This window comes from Anopheles funestus, chromosome 3RL, assembly GCF_943734845.2.
Source record: "Anopheles funestus chromosome 3RL, idAnoFuneDA-416_04, whole genome shotgun sequence".
NCBI lineage: Eukaryota > Metazoa > Arthropoda > Insecta > Diptera > Culicidae > Anopheles > Anopheles funestus.
Window position 1 is genome coordinate 2,463,631 of NC_064599.1, and position 12,246 is coordinate 2,475,876.

The 12,246-nt window shown below is 40.1% G+C and overlaps 2 protein-coding genes across 8 annotated transcripts in view; both read right to left on the reverse strand.

Moving 5' to 3' along the window:
• The window catches only part of LOC125771157 (protein yellow-like), a 486,298-nt gene that overhangs the window by 323,377 nt on the left and 150,675 nt on the right, over positions 1–12,246 (reverse strand). The gene's annotated exons all lie outside the window — the stretch shown is intronic.
• Positions 1–12,246, reverse strand: part of LOC125771148 (putative uncharacterized protein DDB_G0291608) — a 72,194-nt gene that overhangs the window by 7,518 nt on the left and 52,430 nt on the right. The window contains exon 1 of one of the 5 annotated variants that reach the window (XM_049441526.1): positions 1,041–1,388. The exons of 2 other annotated variants lie outside the window; for them this stretch is intronic. The gene's annotated coding sequence lies outside the window, so the exon portion shown is untranslated. Of the gene's footprint in view, positions 1–972; positions 1,389–12,246 lie in introns of those variants that run through there. 2 more of the 5 variants (XM_049441525.1, XM_049441524.1) reach the window with 2 other exon arrangements.

The window sequence follows — 12,246 nt, forward strand, 5'->3', positions numbered from 1 at the left end:
CGGGAGCTCAGTTGTCAAAAAGTACACTACAAGGTGCCTGCAAGGAGCGCTTACTGCAGATTCGGGATGCAAGTGTAATTGGTCGTTTGATGAACGAAGAACACGAGTGGTATTTGTTTAAATACACCATCAAACACACACACACACACGCATTGCAACGTGTTAGTATCGCCTTCTCCCTACAGCGTCTGTCACACGCACTTTCCTTTCTCCACGATACGCTCCCAGCAGCAATCGACGGGTAGTGAGAATTGATGGTGTGCAACTGTCATAACAGGACCCACTCAACTTTACACACACGCCACACTCGACACACTCTCGTCATTGTTTATTCATTCATTGCATTCCCATTTGAGGTGGGTAATTTTAAACTCTAGCATTTATCGTTGCCCTACGTGTATCAGGGGTGGCAAGGGTGGTTGCAGGAATGGGGAGGGAAAGGGAATGATGTTAATTGTGGCTGTATATTGCCATCAGGAGTGAAATCATTTCCTATTCCTTTCGGTTCGTGCAAAACGAGCATTTGCATAACACGTTCCTCCACCTCCTTCCGCGGCTTGTGTTTGCACTTTGTGTCTCGAGACCGTAATGTGTCTGTTCGATTAATCATCCAGCAGCAGTAGACGTACACCAAACACACGACTTCTGTGTGCGGATAGGAAAGGAGCGGCTATTCGGCAAACGGCTGCTCCAATTCCACTGTCATGCACTGTGATCGCTTTAAATCAACGAAATGCTTAATTTAATGCACTTTAAATCATGCAGGATTATCAAATCCTTCCAGCAAGATAAGATATCGTATGTTGTGTCTCTTTTCTTCCCATTTATACCCTGCATCTCATTTCTACCAGCCGCACAAACACAACTAAAGAAGAGGTTTCGATTTTAATCGCATTGATCCGGATGTGCACATAAACAAATCCGAGAGCTCACCGGTGGAGCAGCAAATCGATCGATAAATTCGAAAATTACATTTCACATTTGCTTAATTCCTACTGCTCTTCTGCAGCACAACACTCCTGGCACGTGCACACACGCACACAAATACACAATGTCTTCCCCGCGCGCGTAATTAATCCTTGAGAACTACACACGCTTCACAAGTTTGCAAGTGACGAACATAACGCAGCAACAACCGTACCGTACCAACGTCAAACACGTTCTGCTGCCGAGAGAAGAAATTGACAGTGTACAAACTCGCTGGAATTGATGTTACTCGTTTTGCTCTCTTCGCAATGCGAACGCACGAGCACGAGAGCTCTTTTCTCTTTCTAACTGGAGTAACAGAGACAGCACACTACCCTACAGCCGTACCCTTTACACTAACGGAGAACAAAAAAAAGGGCTATAGCAGTCGGTTCACGCACACTGTGTGTATGGAAGTAAATAAAACGTATCCCTGTAGCATGTTTTGTCCACCGACGAGTACCACTGTGCGCATGCTACGGTTTTGAAGGATTTCGATACTTTTCTTCCTGCCTCTCATTCGATAGCTGTTAAACAGCACAGAGTGGTGTCCTTTTTGTTTTGCTACCTGTCCTTTCCGGCTAGTGTCGGAGAAATGGCAGGATTATTGAATGGGCGCAAATCCACACCACCCGGCAGTGTTTCTCATAAATGCATTTGCTCACGCACGAATCTTGCTCTTCTCACTGTCGTGTAAAAGGGTCACTAACATCAAACGGAACCGATTGTTCGTCATTTTGACCAAAGAGACACATCATCTTGTCCGATTGTATGTTACCTCAAGCATAAATACTTCTTCAAGCACAAGTAAGAAGTTGTACTAAAACTATTAATTTTAGTTTGTACTAAAAAGTGCACAAAAATACGTTAACTAAATGAAGAACTAATACAAAACACAAAGAAAAGGCCCTTTGATTGACATAAAATAGAAAGATAAATAAAGATTTACATAAGAGAGGGATAAAAGAAAGGAAACAAAAACGTACTAACTATACCCTATTTCTTCCCTGTATTGTTTGTTTAATTCATTCGTTCGTTTGTTCGCTTTGTTCGCGTTGTTCGCTCTGTTCCCCCGTGTCCGTGTGCTGTTGCTGTTCATCTTGCATTAGTAAGGTCTCCTGTGTACGACTCTGATGCGGTTTTCAAGTGCGTATAAACAGTATGTATGATTTGCTTCTTACTTTTAGAGCGTTCCATCCAGCGATTTATGATGATGGCACACCCTTCGGTTGTCTTTTGGTTCGCCTTTAACACACATACGATGTAACTATTAATATACCATTACTATTATCTTATGTTTCATATTTTAGCTCCCTTTCGCACCGCTACACAATCGCGCTTGTGCGCTTATTATCTGGTTCGACTGTAAGTCCCAGGGTTTCTGTTTATTGTTTGCTCGTTTCGTTTGCGTTATACCTTCGAAACTCCGGGACAGCAGCACGCATTAGCATCATCCTTGTTGTTATTAATTTTCTTTTTTTTGTTGTTGCTGCTACTTTTCTTTCCCTTCCCCACGTACGCTCATACGCACAGAGGATTTATGTTATGCAGCAAACGGTGTGGTGTAGTGGCGGTGGGGTAGGAATTATATTTAGAAAAAGAATACGGAATGTATTATTATATTTCTTTATTTCGTTCGTTCCTTTTCCCTTTCTTCCCCCTGTGAGTTCCCCCTTCACCCTCTCCCCAGTTGTATAGCTATTACTTATTTCTCTTTCCCAGGTTTTTGCGTTTTTCAAGCGAATGAACACCGATACTATGTTGCTTCTTGTTCGCTATTTGTTCGCTTATACTTTTCATCTCCGCAAATACAATGGATGTATTATTATTGTAGTGAGATGAGAGATTCCTTTTAGCTTTCCACCACCGGGCGTACCTGTTCCCTCGCCCATCGCCCACGTGTGTACCGCGCGCGCCTACCGTCTTATTATCTTTGAGTTTCTTTGAGTGTCCTCTCCGTGCCACTTAGCATTGGCATGCGGGACACTAAAAGAGAATTGAGAAATTAAGCAACATCTAAGCTCTAAGTTAAAGTTAAGACACACACACACAAAACAGGATGATGTGGCCAGAAAAATGGGAAAGGTAAACGAAGAACAAACCAGAACCAACTCCTTTTGCCTTCTGGACCAGGTTCGGAAAGCATTAGACGGAAAGCTCCACCAAACTAATTTTGTCTGCATCGAAGAAAGATAAATACTTTTACACCTTTTCCAAACTGTGCGCCCACTAAATATCGCAGGGAATTCGAGGGCGCGCTCGAGGAAACAAAAGATTCAAACTGTAAAAAAAGAATCTTTCTCATCAAAACCTTAAGGGCAAAACGTGTTTATGAGCACGTCGGTGTGTGTTCGAACGCGAATGTTCGAAACCTTCACTTCCTCTATTATTAATCGTCATTTCGAACCCACTTATTTTTATACAACCGAGCAGAGACTCTGTGTGTAACATATAGTAACAAAAGCTTACAGTAAGAGAGAATAAAAAAGGAAGGATTAATTATTTTCGATGAAAACAGTTTTCCACCTTGTTCCACCACGTGTAATGGGGCTCTCTTCCACCGTGTGTTGGATGAATTATTGTGGTTTGAAATAAAATCACCTTTCGGTTCGGTTGTAAAAACTTTAACATTTGCTTCTTTTTCTTAACCATAAATACCGAATGCGTGCGCCTTTTTTTAAAGGCCAAGAACATTGTTGGAATGCGTTTATTTTTCTTCTTCTTTCGTTCATTGTAAAATTAAATCAACACAACCAGCACGCCTGAAGATTGATTGATCTGTTAAAAATCCGGAACGTTTGCCGTTTTGCTATAAATATATGGCGGGCGCAATACAACGATGGAAATTGGGATGGATTGAGATGTGAAGGTAAAACAAAAAAAATATTACAGAGAAATATTAATGCGGGTGCATATCATCCTGTCATATTTCGTTTTTGCCTTCAGATTGTTTCAGAATACTAAAATATTCTTCTGCAACGCGAGTAGATTTAATCTAAAAAAAGGGGTTGAGGGGTGTGAAACTGTTTTTTAATTACACGTTTTATTACAGCTTCTCCCCATGATGTGAAAATGGAAATGTGAATATTTGTGCGATTTATCGCACATATTTAAAACGATCTCTGATGAAGGTTCGTAAGTCATTGCCTTATCATCCATCCTTCCATGCAACTGTGACTATTCGCTTTAAATTTGTACCAAAATAAGCTTCCCAGAAGCGCTTTTCCACACAACGTGTGAGAAGGGTAATGTGTTTGATTCATTCGAAAAATCAGTTAAATTAAAAGAGGGTTAAACCTTCGCCTTGCAACGAAAGCATAACCCTTATATATTTGTAATTTTGCGCAAACTATATTCTAGTACAATTGTGAATAAATCAGTTGGTAATGGTAATGTGGAAGGATGTGTCCACAACGACAACGAAAGGCAGTAAACTGCAACCGAACAAAGCTGTAATATTCGAACTGGAGTTACACTTGTGTGCGTTTTGTTACATCAGCAGAAGGAAACATGTTTTATTTGTACTTATATTCATCATTCTGTTTTTAATTCATTTCCCGGAAAATATTAAGGGGTGAGCACAATGCTACAACATGTTTTGTTACCATTTTCTTGTTTCTGCCTCCACACTGTTTATCTTTAAACGTTTGTTCGAGAGTGTGTAGTTGAAACAGATGGCAATTTTGGGTTATAGAATAAATAAATGAGTAGACATTACTCTTCGCATATGGTTTTATTACGTATGTACTCTTGGATGTGTAAAAAAAACCATCCATTTTACTCCTTGTGGCAAATCGAATTTCTGGAGCAATTTTGATGTTAAAATTTTTAAACATTGTTTTCGAAATAACAAAGCTGCTTCAGCTGCTTGTCGTAACAAAGCGTGATAACGATAGGTGTGGAATTAACAGTGTTTCTTTATTTCTTTAAACTGCGTTAAACCGATCGGCTTCTTAACAGCCTGTTTCGTATGCAGGCGCACATGCAAGCAATAATATACAAAACATAAATCAGATCCCACGCTACTAAAGTCTTTTCACCAAGCCCCTGTGCCTTTTATGGGAATTTGTTCTTCTTTTTCCTTTCCTAACTTCATCCCGTTGACACAGCGTACACAACAAAGGGTGGAGGAGACGCAAACGGGGGTGCGAGATGAAGTGGAACAATGTGACATTGTATCACATTTGCATAACATTACATTTCACGAGTTTCATGGAAAATGATGTTCGTTCTCGATGTAAAGTACAATATCTTCTGGATCGTGTCCTACGGAAATAGGATTTACATTCGTAATTTGTAGCGTAAGAAGAAAGAGTAACAAATGGAGTGAAAGAATAAGACAGTTTTCATAAATTTGTTATAATTTGAAAATCAAACAGATTTATAATTAAATTTTTAAAGTATAAAACTAACATTTAAAAACTACGTGGTACGCCTTGCGTCACCACAGGGTATTCATGCAATAATTACAGGGGTTTCTAGATCAGTTAGCAAAGTGGGATCCTTTTCTGGACTCTGTTCAAGTTGAACTAGAATCAAACTGACACATCATCAACAACTGACACATGTCAGAATCCTCGACTGACACAAAAACAAATTTAGAAATTGATTATTCTATCATAATAATTTATAATTCTTCAGAATCGAGTTCTGCTTGCAAAAGATCCAAAAAAAATGGGAAGCGTTCATCAATTGGAAGAGCCAGAAATGACTTCAACTTTACCACAGGAACTCAAAACCCCTGTAAGGTGAGTTATACGCCATAAAAAAAACTTAGGAGCCATCTGGTGGTCGAGAACATCATCTACACGATCATGCAGATGGACTGAAAATAGATAAACCTCCTCCGCTTTTTAATAGCACGTTTTAAATATCAAAAGCAAACGAGTAATTCCACACCGTGCGTTATCTAAAATATATCGTCGAAACCTATTACTATGGCTACAGAGTTCTACTCCTCTTCACGCTGAGAATCGGTTATCATTCGACAGCAAACCAAATCATTTCCCTTCTGACCCCGTGCCTACATGCTTAGCAATTGTCGCGTTTGCGAACGCGACAATCGTAGCACAGTTTTCCCAAAAAATTTTGCGACTTTCGGCGCGACTTCAAGGTTGTTTAAGTTTTCTCGTGCAAGGTTTGTTTATGCTTTCAATCTGGCCGGTAGCGGGAAATTAATTTCGAATTAAATTAAATTAATTTAAACAAAGAAAATTATAATAAATAGTAAATTTATTGTTTTGATGAAGTTGATGAGAAAGGCAAGTTTTTTAACCCCAGTGACGATGTTTCAAAACAATGGACCATCAAGAAAGCTCGTGACAGGATGCTGGTAACTCCTGTGATACAAATAACGGCTGTTGCTAACAGTACCGCAGATTTGTCCGTTTTGTTTTCTTGTGTGTTTAACGCTGGAAAATCTTGTTGTAATTTTTTCCGGTAGCCAGAAAGAATTGTAACAAGATAAATAGGTGAACGAAGATGTGTTTGCCCATCGCGTCATACACCGGGCAAAATAGAATTGGGATCGACAGCTTCGAGTAGCATAAAGGTAAAAATCTTCGAATACGGGTAATCAAACGTGTATGGCTTTTTTCTCATTTCATGACCGTCACCGTACCCTCAATATACAGGTATTCATAACCACGATTCCAACACAGCTTCCAAACTACCATCAATATACAGGTATTCATAACCACGATTCCAACACAGCTTCCAAAAGGGATCGAACACTGTGCTGTGGACTATCTAATATTTTTTAACTTTATTTTTTTAATTCTAATAATTTTTCTAATTAATTAATTTAATTAATTATTAATTAATTATTAATTAATTTATCTTGTTCAAGCAAGTTCAACATACAAGTAATAAATTCATAAACAATGCAGCCATGCATTTGTCCACGATATGGGATTTTTGTTTTGAATTAACAGTGATTCTTCTGTTTTAACACGTTGTGTGCCACGCTTATTTTGGTGATGTTTCCTAGCAGGCCACGGCGTTTTTGTTTACAAATTGACTGTCTATCATTTTTGATAGACATGGCCCCCCAGGAAATGTAAATTTCAAACTGTTATTTCTCCGCGGAGATACCACATTTTTACAAAAAACCTTCGGCAAATATGCAGATTAGACTTTAATGAACCTAATTATATAATTGGTTTTCGGAAACCCTTAGTAAATTAATTTATAAAAATATATTTTTGGGATGCCTTTTTTCGAAAATTTTGACGTTTTGTTCATATTGCTATCTCTTGTGAAGCGCCGTTCCATCGTCTGTTGTTCAAGCATATATTTGTCTCACTCGCACTGCAGACGATCAAACGGCGCGACATAAGAGATAGCAATATGAACAAAACGTTAAGATTTTTCGAAAAAAGGCATCCCAAAAATATACTTTTATAAATTGATGGACTGAAGATTTGCGAAAACCAACTATGTAATTAGTTTCATAAAAGTCTTATCTTAATATTTGCCGAAGGTTGTAAGTAGAAAAGTGCAGCCACCGCGGAGAAATAACAGTTTGAAAATGATGACTACTGTCTATCAAAAATGATAGACATGGCCCCCCAGGAAACTTCACTGTCTATCAAAAATGATAGACATGGCACACAACGTGTTAAAAATAATATTGACATTCACAATAATTATATACAAATTCTGCGTACTTTTAAAAAATAAATAGCACTCGATTTGTTAATTTAATTTACAATATTTAATAACACTCAAAATATTAAATTTTTTAATTTGTATTAGTTTACCTTGGTATTGCCATGTTTACCTTGTTATTACAGAAAACTGTCATGGCGTCAAGTCGCGCTTCGAATCGCGATTTTTCGCTGAAAATACACGTATAGCGACTTTTCACAATTTTTTTTATATGGAGTTTCGCAAAATTTTTCTGATTCGCGTTCGCAAACGCGACAATTGCTAAGCGTTTAGAGCCGGGGTGACAATATGTGTCAGGTGCGAACATCGAGGGGAAATTCAACAAAGCGCACAAGACAAGAACCGTGGGTTAAAATTAATTGCTTCATTAAGCTGGTCTGCATGCTGTCCGTTTGTTGGATACTGAGCCCAAAAAACCCATACCCTATAAATGCAGGCCCTGGACAACACTTGAAACCATTCTCACATAGCGAATTCGCGCCCCTTTCATTTACGCAAACGAAAATCGAACGCGAATGCAAATGTCATGCCCGTTGTTGTTGCTGTCGGGAGGCCACCCGGACTAATGAATGATTCACGACTTGTGCGCGGATCGATTTCCATGGTATCGGACCATCGAAGAGAAGAGAGGCTTAGCTGATACATAGATAAAGCCGGGAGCTGAAACGTGCGAGGGATGAGGGACTCCAGGGTGAGTATTAAAATAAAGTAAAAGAATGTACAACAAGTATAGCATTAGGTGCTACAAATGTCATGTTGCGAAGGAATGAAGAAACAATCAGCACAACACGCAAGAATAGAGCATCGAAAATTGCTTTTGAGAATAGAAAGAAAAAAGGAGAAGAGAGAGAGAGAGAAAAGAAGCAGCTTGTTAAGCCTGTAAACAACATTATAACAATGTCAAATCTTTACGCCGGTCGCTATCGTGTTCCTTACGATCGCTTAGCCATCGAAAATAATGATAATACCGAACCACCCTGTTGTGTTATACACAGTCGCATTTGGTAGCCCTCTTGTCGAAAGCATTCTAACAAACGAACATAACTACCCAAGTACATACACGCTAAACCGAGGTAGGAAATTACAGGGCTTTTGGGGACATTAGGAGCGGTAAGTAGGAGCAAATAAATGGAATAGAAGAAAAACTTGTACCAAAGTATACATTTCCGAAGGCGAACGTCGAAAAGCCGTAATCTAGATCTTGTTGAAAATAAAATTCCCTATCCGAGGAAATATAGTAAAATCAGAATGAAATGAAAATAACAAAATAAGTACCCAACAGTGTAGGGAACCGGCGCCGAAAGGGAAATGTAAGTGCTGAAGGGAAAATCAAATAACACACACACACACTAGACGACTGGTAAAGGGCAGAATAGAGAAGGAAATGAGGGGAAGAGTGTACTGAAGAATGGGACATGGTATTTTCAGGATGGTGAAACCCGTAAACCGTAATCCGGGTATAACAAAAAAAAAGAAAAAAGACGAACAGGGGGTGGACATAAAATTTAATACATATATTTCAACTTTTAGTATAATTATTGCTATTTTTATGTTATATCTGCGACTGCGAAGGTACGCGACAGGGATGGAAAATCCTTCTCATGTTTTCCTTGTCGGGTGGAACCATTCTATTAGATGGTGGTAGTAGTAGTAGTATTAATATCCCTGCTCATGTACGTGTGCGTGAGCTAACGTTTAATTTTCAGAGCATTAAATCCCGTCGCGTCCTTCCACCTTCGCGTGCGCTTGTGTGTGTGTGTGTCAGTCAGTCAGCCTCCCTTAGAACCCACTCCACAGAGCGCGCGGAAAAGCGTGATCAAAACAGAAGCCGAGCGAAGGAAAAACGAGAAGCCCAAAACATATGGTAGCAGCAGCGCGTGGAAATGAAGCGCGAAATAGAGAGTAGCTCTTCCCGAGCGTGAGAGCAAACAGGTGAATCTCCCGTCTACCCGTCACACAAGTACTACAGTTTTCCCGAGAGGAGGAAAAACTGACTCTCGATTCGGGTGATCATTTTGTGGAGTGGGGTTTTTGGGAGGGGTGGGCAGAGCAAAGTGTCAACAAGACAAGCAGCAATGTACTTTTCCCGACATCATGAACGATGCTTCTAATCCAGCATAAGATTTTACTGCTGGGCAGGAGAGTGTGTGCACGATACATAGCTTACGGGTAACTACTACTTGGCCAGTCTAGGAGCACCAGCATTGGAGAGCTGTTGACCTTTCTTCTTAGTGCGCAACGTCCCTATACCAGTTGCTGCCCTTCTCACTCGCGTGCTCAATCTCTTCTTAAGCAGCATACTTCTTCTTCCAAAGCACAGACACACACACACACACACACACCAAAGACACGAAGCCGCCGACAACGGCATGACATGACTCCAACACGGCAGCTCAACAGACGAACGCCCGAGCAGAGATTCTGCCGAACCCGTACTGCGGTTGCGCAGCGTTTTATTAATTTATAAATTTATTTCTATTTTATTGCTTCTATTATATGCTAACATATAACAAGCAAAATACGTCCCGGATTGGACGGGATGTAAGCAAAACTTTAAGATGCTATCGGGCAACTCGTCCCCTCCCCCCAAAGGGAGGGAGCTTCTCGGGAGAGACGACGACGCACGGTTTTGTTTCTCGGCATCACGGGGGCACTTCTCTCGGGGCATGTTTTATGCTCACCAAGTGTATCGTATGCTACGTTTGGGGACGCGCTTCGATGCTCGATCGTTCCCCTGTTTTGGCTCAGCCAGCTCAGATTCTCGGTTTGGTAATTTTGCTGCTGCTTCACGAACATGCAATTAGGCGCAAATGGGGAATGGGATTTTTCTTTCCCGTATGGGTATGGGTTTTAAGATGACAATTCAAGCGATACGAATGTGCAAGAGTGTGTGTGTGTGAGAGAGAGAGAACAAGAGGTTTTAATTGCAAAATGAAATTTGGAATATGCGCGCGCAGAAAAGCGAACAATGCAATTAGTACATTTTAAATAATTAATTTATAATTTTTCATTTTGTTTGATTTAAAAATATTAAATTTTAACTTTTTAAATAAACTTTTAAATTCTTCTACATTACTAACGTATCAAAACACATTGTTAGTCAAGAAACTGTGAGAAACAACAAAAAGCAAACAAAAAAAAACAAAAAAAAAACAAAAAACTCTCAGAACAAACAACAGTTGAGCCACGGCATGTGTGAACCGAAGTGGTTCAAACATTCCCAAATAAGGGAAAGAATGGAAACATTGGTAAAGTGCTTTCTGCCATAAATACATGATATGCATGATGGATGGAAGCTTCGCAAACGAATGCGATGCGCGCGGAGAGCACAAGCAAACAAGCAAATATGAAGAAAGAAAATCGACACAAACGACAAACGAAATGAAATGAAATGAGATAAAATATTCAACTAAAGTACGAGAACAACGGGATGGAACGGAATGCGGGCCGGTAAAGGCAAAACATTCAAACAAACAGAACGTCACAGCATCAGTTGAACAACTCTCTCGCTCTCTTTCTCTCTCTTTACGACGACTTGGGAATGGAGAGGGTTGCAGGACGAGGCGGACGGAAGGAGGAAAAAAACACGACGAATAAACGAATACAAAGTTTTATAACAAGAAATTATTTATTCCCCCACCGGGACCACCACTCCCGGTTCCCTTTCTACCCCTCACCCCTCTGGAGACTTTACTCCACCTTTCTCCACCTACCCGCCAGTTCCAGGTATTGGAGTTCGCGTTCGAATCTCATCTCAAGAATCACAAACACTCATATAACAGCAGCATCTTTTCACATTGCTTTCTCAATCTAATAGCGCTTCTGTGCTTGTTTTTAGGGGCTTTATTACAACAACAAAAAAAAAAGGAAAAGAAAGCTAAAATGTTTGTTACATTTTTCGACACACACACCAATGCCAGTGGAAAGATCGACCAGAAATAAGCCAAAAGTCAAACGGAATCGTAGCATCCCGTAGCAGCAAGGGATGCAATCCCGTGGATTCCTCCAACATTGTAAATATAGTAAAAACGTGCACATTGTGTAACATATTAGATGGAAAATTCAAACCAAACGAACGAGGAATGTGATCGGACGACTGTGAAAGCGAAAGAAAAGTTTGTCTCACATCATCACATCATTCTTCTCTCTCTTCTACTACTACTTCACACCCTGAATAGTGAACCCGAAGCTGCACAAGATGACAATCATCGATCGGATTCTCGCATCGCAAAAGGATCATAAAACTTCAACATTTACCTTTGCCTTTTTTTAGTGCAGCGCCGGTGGAGTTCGATTTTGGTCGTTAAGATTTTCCACCATTTTTCTACCACCCACCCACAAAAGGGCCGGCTTTTCCTCGTTCTGTTTTTTTTGTTTTCCAAAGCCGTAGTTTTTCACCAAGTTTCCCCATGGGGGGCTGTGGGGGGAGGAAAGTAAATGCGAAGGCGACTATTCCCTACAGTCGAGACGAGTCGCAGTTTAAAACTTGTAGTGTGTGGTTGTTTAACTACCAGCTAGCATGTGCCAGGAGAGCATGGTTGTTTAACTATGTAGCATTTATTTTCATGAAAATTAAGCACGTTCTATACTTTGTACGGTTGGGCGGCGCAG